General features: G+C 43.4%; 1 long non-coding RNA gene across 2 annotated transcripts in view; it reads left to right on the forward strand.

Annotated features, from left to right (window-relative positions):
* Positions 1 to 7,556, forward strand: part of LOC310660107 — a 9,679-nt gene extending 2,123 nt beyond the window's left edge. The window contains exons 2-3 of one of the 2 annotated variants that reach the window (XR_014503191.1): positions 299 to 396; positions 6,552 to 7,556. This is a non-coding gene — a long non-coding RNA (uncharacterized lncRNA). The remainder of the gene's footprint in view (positions 1 to 298; positions 397 to 6,551) is intronic. The other variant, XR_014503192.1, reaches the window with a different exon arrangement.
* Positions 7,557 to 10,512: the final 2,956 nt, after the last annotated feature.

Genomic DNA, 10,512 nt, shown 5'->3' on the forward strand with positions numbered 1-10,512 from the left:
AAATGTCATAAAGCAAAAAAACACCCCATACTTGGAGCCTTGCTTGCATGAGCAATGCAAGGTTCCTCCGCCCAGTCTTGGGGCTTCCCCACTCACACTGGGACATGGCTCACAAAAGTTCAATACAACCTCAGAACATTAAGGAAAGCATGGCAGTTGGAGCTGAAGGGTTGGTTGTCACAACCTGAAAAGCAGGAATGAGCAGGAACAGACAGCCCATTTTGGACCCACAAATATTGTGTATTAAGTTAACTGCAAATCTATTTTGAGTGATGCTTTCGTACATCTTTGTGTTTAGAGAATGACTCATGAAGGCACTAACTTCCATCATGGGATCTGGCATGTGAATCACTCCCATGAATTACTAAGAACTGTGTAGACGAGGGATTGGAACCGGTATGTGAAGCTTCAGCATTCTCAGTTACTACTGCAAATCAATCCCAAATGATGTTTAGTATTTAATTACCGTATTTTGGACGCATAGGTTTAGCTGACACCAATCAGGCCATTCAACCTCTTAAACAGCATTGCACTGGGGAAAAGTCATTATTTTAAGCAAGGGGTTTCGTTTCTTTTCTGTAATTTAGCATAAAGCAGCCTTGCCACTAATGCCTTATAAAAAAGCATGGTTAGACCAGCTCATTAGGACTAACTGATGGTGACTTTGCATGGCAGGGGAAGCGCGCCATCTTCTTCCTCTCTCCCAGCCTAATATTCCTCCCACCAGCTGCTATGACACGGGTGGCACTGTGGTCTAAACCACCAAGCCTCTTGGGCTTGCTGCTCAGAAGGTCGGAAGTTCGAATCCCCATGAAAGAGTGAGCTCCTGTTGCTCTGTCCCAGCTCCTGCCAACCTAGCAGTTCAAAAGCATGCCAGTGCAAGTAGATAAATAGGTACCACCGTGGCAGGAAGGTAAATGGCATTTCTGTGTGCTCAGGCTTCCATCACAGTGTTCTGTTGTGCCAGAAGCGGTTTAGTCATGCCAGACACATGGCCCAGAAAGCTGTCCGTGGACAAACGCCAGCTCCCTTGGCCTGAAAGTGAGATGAACCCCATAACCCCATAATCGCTTTTGACTGGACTTAACCATCCAGGGGTCCTTTAACTTTACCTATGGAAATTGTGGCTGCAGATCTGCAATTCCTTTGGCTGCAGCCAACATTTGCCCCTAGAATCATCACCTCCAGGACTAGTCAGAAGGCTGCAAAAGCATCCCTTGACTGACTTTCAATAGGAGCACATTGTTTGGCAGTAAAATAAATAAATAATCTGATGTTCCTGTGGTGCCTGCTGGATCTTAAATTTAGTTCTGTTAAAGAAGGATAGAAAAGATGCAGCGTAACAGAAACCAGCAAAACTGTGCGAAAGGATGTTGTAATCAAACTAATAGAAATCATACTGAAGTTTCATACAAATGTAGCATTGTATATACCATGTAGCATTTACTTTCGAGTCTCTTCATGAAAATTATATGCTGAGATGATACCAATATTTATAACTAGATAACATTATGGATTTATGTCACAGATGTATTGTGTCTCAAATATTTAGTGTATTAGTAGTAGTAGTAGTAGTGGTATTTATTGAATTTATATACTGCCCTATACCCTGGGGTCTCAGGACCATTCACAGAATAAAATCAAGATATAAAACCACAAAATACATAATAAAAATAAAACAACAACCCAATAGCCCCCCGCAAAACACATTGTAAAAGGGCATAGGATGTCGATCAGGACAACCAAAGGCCTGGTTAAAAAGGAACATTTTTGCCTGGCGCCTAAAAGTGTATCATGAAGGTGCCAGGTGGACTTCCCTGGGGGCGAACATTCCACAGACGGGGAGCCACTGCAGAGAAGGCCCCGTTCTCGTGTTGCCACCCTGTGGACCTCATGAGGAGGAGGCACATGAAATAGGGTCTCAGAAGATGGGTAGGTTCATATGGAAAGAGGCGGTCCCTGAGGTATTGCAGCCCTGAGCCGTTTAAGGCTTTTAAGGTCAAAAGCAGCACTTTGAATTGGGCCCAGAAACTAATTGGTAGGCAGTGCAGTCAGACCAGGATCTGTGTAATATGCTCAAACCGTCTTGCACCGGTTGAGCAACCTGGCAGCTGAATTCTGCACTAGCTGAAGTTTCCAAACCTTCTTCAGAGGCAGCCCTACGTATAACACATTGCAATAATCTAACCTTGATATTACCAGGGCATAGACAACAGTAGTTACGCTATCATTGTCCAGATCAGGGTGTAGCTGGGCCACCAGCTGAAGCTGATGGAAGGCACTCTGGGCCACTGAGGCTACCTGAGCCTCGAGTGACAGCAAAGGATCCAGGAGTACCCCCAAGCTACAAACCTGCTCCTTCAGAGGAAGTGTAACCCCATCAAGAGCAAGCGACCTCCCAGCCATCTGGTCTAGGGAACCACCCACTAACAGTGTCTCTGTCTTATCTGGATTGAGCTTCAGTTTGTAGGCTCTCACCCAGTCCATTACCGAGGCAAGACACTGGTATTAAAATGACTGAAGGTAACCAACTTTCTCAGGAAATCCCCTAACAAAAATGATTCCTAGCATTACGGAATAAGAAGACGTACGGCTCAAAATAGCATTTATTGCATACAGCCAACTGGAAATTGACCTAGTCTAACAGTTGTTAATAAGATTAAACATAGCATCAGTCCACATCTGGGACACTGCTAAAGCCAAATGGGTACTGTTTGTTCTCTTAATGTATGTTTACTAGTAGCAAGCCGAAATAAATTGATGGTTACATTGTAACTGAACTGTACATGAGGCAATACTTGTTTACTGGGGCTGCTGAGTGTGAAGAAACATCAAACATTGCACAATAACTGCACAGAATGAAAAAGGAAAGCCTGTATCTATTGATATGTGCTCTCCACTTCCCCAAGCGTGAGAAATTTCCTTTTGGATAAGAAAGCACATGGGACATATGGTGGATTTGTGATACCTACAAAATATACATATAAGAGAGCATCCAGACTGACGGCACTAAGTTGCAAAGTAGCAACAGCACCCCAACACACAATGTGCTGGTTAATATTGGCCATCACCAGTTTAAACAGTTCAAGCTTTAGTTGAGGAATCTCCTGATTCAAGCTTGCTGTTTAGTTTTTTTCTCTGGCAGAGGCAGAAACGAAAAAAAGTAAAATAAAGTGTTATTCAGTGAGTAGAAATTTGGTGTTCAGCCCTCCGTTAACAAAACTCCTATTTTACCTCAGCCTCCGGCCACCTGCTGAATTCACGTGTGCTGAATTTTTCAACTTTCAAATTCCAAAAATGATAGGTGCTAAAAAGTTGTATAATGACTTGGGAATTCAAAAGGTATTTTTGTTAAATTGATATAAATCGATATAATTTAGTGTTGCTTGGTAAGTAAAATGTACATAGAAATCATTAAAAATGATTGCAAAGTACTTGCACTTATATATTAATATATTTATTTATTATTATAATTATTTAGCATTACCTGACATTTTCAGAAGGTAAAGTTAAAATTCTTTGGTTTTCCAAAAGCAGTTTATGTGCTTCTTCCCCAAACATTGACTTACCAAGTTAAATACTGTCCAATCACAAATATATTGGCAAATTTGAATTCCTCACACCCAGAAACATATTTTTTAAAGACCCCTTGTGGGAGAAATTTGCAAAAATTTTCACCCCCTAAATGTGGTGGGCAACGCTGATATTGAGTCACCAGAGGGTCAGTAGTTTTGTTTTTTTTTAAGGGACGCAGGTGGCGCTGTGGGTTAAAGCCTCAGCGCCTAGGACTTGCCGATCGGAAGGTCGGCGGTTCGAATCCCCGCGGCGGGGTGCGCTCCCGTCGTTCAGTCCCAGCGCCTGCCAACCTAGCAGTTCGAAAGCACCTTCGGGTGCAAGTAGATAAATAGGGACCGCTTACTAGCGGGAAGGTAAATGGCGTTCCGTGTGCTGCGCTGGCTCACCAGATGCAGCTTGTCATGCTGGCCACGTGACCCGGAAGTGTCTGCGGACAGCGCTGGCTCCCGGCCTCTAGAGTGAGATGAGCGCACAACCCTAGAGTCTGTCAAGACTGGCCCGTACGGGCAGGGGTACCTTTACAAAGTAAAGACCTTATGGGAGAAATTTGCAAACATTTTCACCCCCTAAATGAGGTGGCCAACGCTGATATTGAGTTACCAGAGGGTCAATAGTTTTTAACATTTAACATGGCAGTGGTGAATTGTGTCTGGTTATTAAAGTTGTATGCTTGCTTTTCATTGGTCCACCCTGAATTTACAAACCTTTAAACCTCACAAATCATTTAGCCATGTAATTCTCCGGGAATTACAAACTCAAGACGAACAAAGGTTTGCAGCGCTGAACTGCAGTAATTAAGTGCTTTTGAATTTGCACCTAAATGTTTGGCTTTCTTTCACCCTTGACCACCGGAGTAAGGAAAGCAATTTGTCTAATGACGCTAGATGTGTGGAATAATTTTTAAAGAGCAAACTCATTTAATAACATTTGTTTATAAGCCAGCTATGGTGGGGAAAGCAAAGAGATTGGCTTTTAAACTGTAATAGTGGTCAGATAATCGCAGAGGCAGTTTTAGAGTAGCATAACTGGTTCAGCCGCACTTGGCCGTGGTGCCACAGGGGGCGACACAAGCACAATGTCAAATTTTAGCATCACACAGAACACAGCTGAAATTTGAGAGCCCAAAACCCACCACTGCTGAAAGCTATGGGTGCCATTCAGCAGGAAGTCCCCCTGCAATAACACTCAGGAAATCATCCCAGGATAGTCTAAATTAAGTTTACCAGGCGTCCCCGTTTCCCAGGGACAGTCCCCAGATTTACAGATCAGTCCCCTGACAAAATCCTATCATTCCTACTGAAGTTGAAAGTGTCCCCGGATTCATTGAAAAAAAATCTGGTAACCTTATTCTAAATTATATACCCTCTTGGATTATATACCCAGCACATGGAACCTTACAAAAGGACAATAAGAATGGACTCTCTGTGCTTTTGAACTGCTAGGTGGGCAGGAGCAGGGACCGAGTAACGGGAGCTCACTCTGTCGTGGGGATTCGAACCTCCGACCTTCCGATCAGCAAGCCCTAGGCTCAGTGGCTTACAGCACAGCGCCACCCGCATCCCTAATGAGTAGCTTAACCCAACCCTATTTACATGTTCATATGAATGTGCCTACAGGAGGCAGGCAGCATTGCATCCACTTGTGTCTGTTGCTGCCTTGTGCGCACATTTGGCCAAAGTTGGGAAAGGGTCTCCGTATGTTCAAATTGTGCCTGCACAGACTGCAATCATGTGATCAGGAACCCTGCAAAGATTCCCCAATGGTGCAGATGAACGCGACATATGTACGGCTTGGGCATATGAAATCTCGTTCGCACCTTCCACTAAATGTGAACCTGGGCCAGGGCCAGCAAAAGCAATCTGATCCCCAGACTTAAATTCAGATGAATGTGTCAAGAGTAATCTGGAACTCGTAACGAATGTGATAGAATTGTCAAGCTGGCTAAGAAGCTCTGGTGCCAAACCAAACTGATTTCCACAGGGATGAAACCAGCAAAGGGTGTTTCTGTGCCTTGGGCTTGCATTGTGTGTTCCTAAGAATTTTTGGCATGAAAATCTTACATTGGCATTGATAAAATAACTATATGGCATGTCCAACAGGTATATCATGATCTACCGATAGATCACTGGACATCTGTGGCAGATCATTGGTAGATCACTGGCTCCCCCCAAAAATGGGGTAGATCACTGCCAGCTTGTAACTCTGTGAGTAGATCGTAGTCTCTTGGGAGTTGGCCACCTAATGCAAGCTTTGCATTGTCTCCAATTTATCTTGAAATGTTTCTCTCTTACTTTAGCAAGATAGTAGCCTTAGGTTGCATGAACACCATACCTTTAAAGTACATGGCTTTCTCCAAAGAATCACGAGAACTGTTGTTTACTCCTCACAAAGCTACAATTCCTAGTACCCTTAACCAGTGGCATAGCATGGGGTCCACAGGGGCAGTTCTCTGGGTGCAAAATTGTTAAAGGTAAAGGTAAAGGTACCCCTGCCCGTACGGGCCAGTCTTGCCAGACTCTAGGGTTGTGCGCCCATCTCACTCAAGAGGCCGGGGGCCAGCGCTGTCCGGAGACACTTCCGGGTCACGTAGCCAGCGTGCCATCGCTGTTCTGGCGAGCCAGAGCCGCACACAGAAACGCCGTTTACCTTCCCGCTAGTAAGTGGTCCCTATTTATCTACTTGCACCCGAGAGTGCTTTCGAACTGCTAGGTTGGCAGGCGCTGGGACCGAACAACGGGAGCGCACCCCGCCGCGGGGATTCGAACCGCCGACCTTTCGATCGGCAAGCCCTAGGCGCTGAGGCTTTTACCCACAACGCCACCTGAGTCCCTGTAAAATTGTTAGGGGTGCAAAAATTAGACACCCGGTGCCGCCTCTGTGCGCTTCCACCACTGGGCTCTATTTAAAACGGCTTCTCCATGCAAACCAGGAAGTGACTTCTCCAGACAACAGAATGACTCTTCTTATCTTTGCAGCTGCAATCTCCTGGGTGACCCAGATGCCATTTGGCAGTTGAATGTGCATGAATACTCCATCCATTTCTCCCCTTCTCCCTCTCCACGTCTGCACGGCCCTGGACACTGGTAACCCATGCTATGCCACTATCTATAGTTCCCAAGATTCTTAGGGGGGACGTCATGTGTTTTGAATTATGGTGTTTCCACAGCCTTATTCAGACAACATATCCATGATTATGGATTGCGGAAGAGCAGGCTCATGCATGTGCTGACACACACACAAACAAGCACACTGATATTTATACATCCATTAGAAACTGTATGCTGTATGTTATATCGATGGTACCTAACACCGAGTAAATTGGCAAAAATGTATAAATCAAAATCAAATAAGTGTTGGAAATGTAAAGAGAAAGAAGGTTCTTTTTATCATATGTGGTGGTCTTGTTAATGCTTACTGGGAAATGATATATAATGAATTGAAAAAGATGTTTAAAATAATGTTTGTAAAAACCCCCAGTAGCCTTTGTTTTGGGAATTAAAGGGACAGAACTACGCAAACTGTATAGAAATTTATTCATGTATGCGACTACAGTGGCAAGAATGTTACTTGCCCAAAAATGGAAAGAAGAAGTCCCAGCAAAAGAAGAATGGATACAAAAACTTATGGAATATGCAGAAATGGCAAAACTTACCGGAAAAATAAGCAATCAAGGTAACAAACTTTTTTTAAAGGAATGGAAATAGTTTATTGATATTTACAAATAAACTGTAAACAGATAAGAACATTGGCAGGATTATTATAATAACCTATAGTTTTATAAGAGTATATATTTAAAGTAGATGAATAAATGAGCAAAATTAAGTTAATTTGGAATATGCAGAAAATAAAATAAATTTAAGGAACCGCAGAAAGAGGGGGGAAAAAGTCGAGTTTTGAAATGTCTAAATGATTGTAAAATTATTGAAATGTATAAAACTGAAAATTATAAAGGAAGGAAAAGAAAGAAAGAAAGAAAGAAAGAGAGAAAGAGAGAGAGAGAGAGAGAAAGACACTGTGTGCTTTGGACAAACCTATCATCACTCTTCTTATCCCCGCACCCCATCCCTGCATTCATTTCCACAGAAACATTACTTGTATTGGGGTAGCATAAAATGAGTCACCCTGATTCACTTTGAAGTAACACTATGTATATGACATACTTTCATTGGACTTCATGCTTGATGTACCTAAGATCTAGAGCTCAGTTTGAGTCAGAGCTCTCTATTACTTATAAACATAGAATTGTAGAGATGGAAGGGACTACAAGGGTCATCGAGTTGAACCTCCTGCAATGCAGGAAACATTTGCCCAATGTGGGGGTTTGAACCCATAACCCTGAGATTAATAATCTCCTGCTCTACCAACTGAGCTATCTCAGTAGTTTGCTTTCAGGTGTCAATGTTTCGGAAGTGAGACTGAAAAATGAACACGAGATTGAACTGGAGCTTGTTCATTGAATACCCACCGTCACCTATCTGATCAGGGATGAAAGATTGGGGAGAAATTATGCTGGATCAGAGGGCATGACTTCACAGCAGGTTTGATACCCCAGGTGTTTGGGAAATGAAGCACCACATTACTGCTTCCACTGCTCTTTTTATGTAATGCCAGTGGTGTGCTTTGAACAGAGGAATGGCACAATCCTTGCGCAATGAGCAATATAAGACAGGGATGCGGGTGATGCTATGATCTAAACCCCTCAGCCTCTTGGGCTTGCCGATCGGAAGGTCGGAGGTTCGAATCCATGCAATGGGGTGAGCTCCCATGGCTCTGTCCCAGCTCCTGCCAACCTAGCAGTTTGAAAGCACAGCAGCGTGAGTAGATAAATAAGTACCTTTGCAGCAGGAAGGGAAAACTGTTTCTGTGCGCTCTGGTTTCCATCATGGTGTCCCGTTGTGTCAGAAGCTACTGTTAGGTCCATCATGAGACGTCCGCCAGCTTCCAACCACAGATACAGCAGCCTTCAAGCAAGCAAACTTGCCTTATTATTGCTCCCTGGCATCCCACTGCCAGAGGATTGCCTCCTTCCATTCACCACTTTGCCTCCTCCAAGTGGAAGAAACCTGGGCAGTGCTGAATGTCACATCCATTGCCAGGTGTGTCCTGCTGGAAATAGAAAAGGGCTTTCCCCTTGGCCTGCCTTTATATCCACTCAGTTGCCAAGTGCTTTTGTGACATCACAAGAAAACCTCAGCCAATGGCAACAGCTGGGGAGGCATCATCTTCATTGCTTTGAGCCTCACAATGGTGAGTGGACCTATCAGTGATTGTGTGCTTGTTTATTTGGGAAGGAGGTGGTGCTGTGGTCTAAAGCACTGAGCCTCTTGGGCTTGCCAATCAGAAGGTCAACGGTTCAAAGCCACGCGACAGGGTGAGCTCCCACTGCTCTGTCCCAGCTCCTGCCAATCTCACAGATTGAAAGCATGCCAGTGGAAGTAGATACATAGGTGCCGTGGTGGCAGGAAGGTAAATGGCATTTTCATATGCTCTGGTTTCCGTCATGGTGTCCCGTTGTGCCAGAAGTGGTTTAGTCATGCTGGCCACATGACCCGGAAAGCTGTCTGTGGACAAATGCCGGCTCCCTTGACCTGAAAGCAAGATGAGCACCACAATCCCATAGTCGCCTTTGACTGGACTTAACCATCCAGGCGTCCTTTACCTTTAACTTTACCTATAAGACAGGGATGGAGGAGGGCCCTGAAACACACTTAGTTAGTGTAGGAGAAGCAGGTTCGGAAGAGTTAATGTGGTCCTCAAAAGACTTTCCTAAAGGAATCCATCTGGATGGAAAGGGATTTGAGATTGCCTAGCAAAACCAAATGGGAAGGCTAATTCCAACTAAAAGTGGAAGTGAGGCTGCCATATATCCAGAAGAGATCTGACAGACTTGTTTACTTTCTTTTTTTCCTTTTGGTTGAACTGATTCATTTAATTTTGTTCAATATTTTGCTGGCAGTGTAGTGGCACCGTTCCATTTTCTTCAATCTGTGACTCAGAGGAAGTGCTGGGAATAGAGATGGAAAGAAACCAAAAAGCTATACGGTAGATAGTATTTGTTTGTGTGTGTGTTTCTCTTCATCCCCACCATTGGATTAGAGGCAGAGAATGAGCACAGACATCTAGGGTCCCTTGTGCCCTTAGCAAGGAACTGTATTGGTGCCTCTCAATGAAAAAAATTACGACAAAAGCCACAGTGGAAATCACTGGTGGAAATGTAAGGTAGTAAAATAATTTTGGGAAATGATATATCGTATAATGAGTTGAAAAAAATGTTTAAAATAACTTTTTCTTTAAAAAAAACACCCTAGGAATTCTAGGTGCCGAAATCGCAAGGGAACAGAAAATACTATTTATGTATGTGACCACAGCTGTGTGGATGTTATTGGCCCACAGATGGAAAGAAGATAAAGTCCCTACCTAAGAAGAATGACAGATAAAGTTGATGGATTATGCCGAAATGGCAAAAATGACGGTAAGAATCAGAAATCAGGAAGACCAAAATTTTAATAAGGAATGGGGGGGGGGAATTATAATTTATCTTAAAAACCATTGTAAACAATTAAAATCGCTAGTAGGATTGGAACAACGCTTGTAGTTTAAGGGTGAATTTTGGACACAATGGAGAGGTAAAAGATTTGGATTATCATAAAATATGCAGGAGGAAATGATTCACAATAGGACCCACAAAGGGGAGGATGTAAGTCCAGGGTGAGCGATTTTCGTCAATTCCCCCTTAAAAAAAACCTCAGCAATTTGGGGCAATCTCCCCCCGTTTTCTTAATTTGGAGTCCCCAAATTATACATAGGGGCATGTTATACACGGGAAAATGTGGTATTTTTAAAAAGGTTCCTGAAATAATTTTTTAAGTGTCAAATTTAGAGCAGGGTTCATTTTTGCACTCACTGCAGTAACTTATAAAAGGAGATTTTTGCTTG

Source organism: Podarcis tiliguerta (genome assembly GCF_965153285.1).
Source record: "Podarcis tiliguerta genome assembly, chromosome: 11".
Taxonomy (NCBI): domain Eukaryota; kingdom Metazoa; phylum Chordata; class Lepidosauria; order Squamata; family Lacertidae; genus Podarcis; species Podarcis tiliguerta.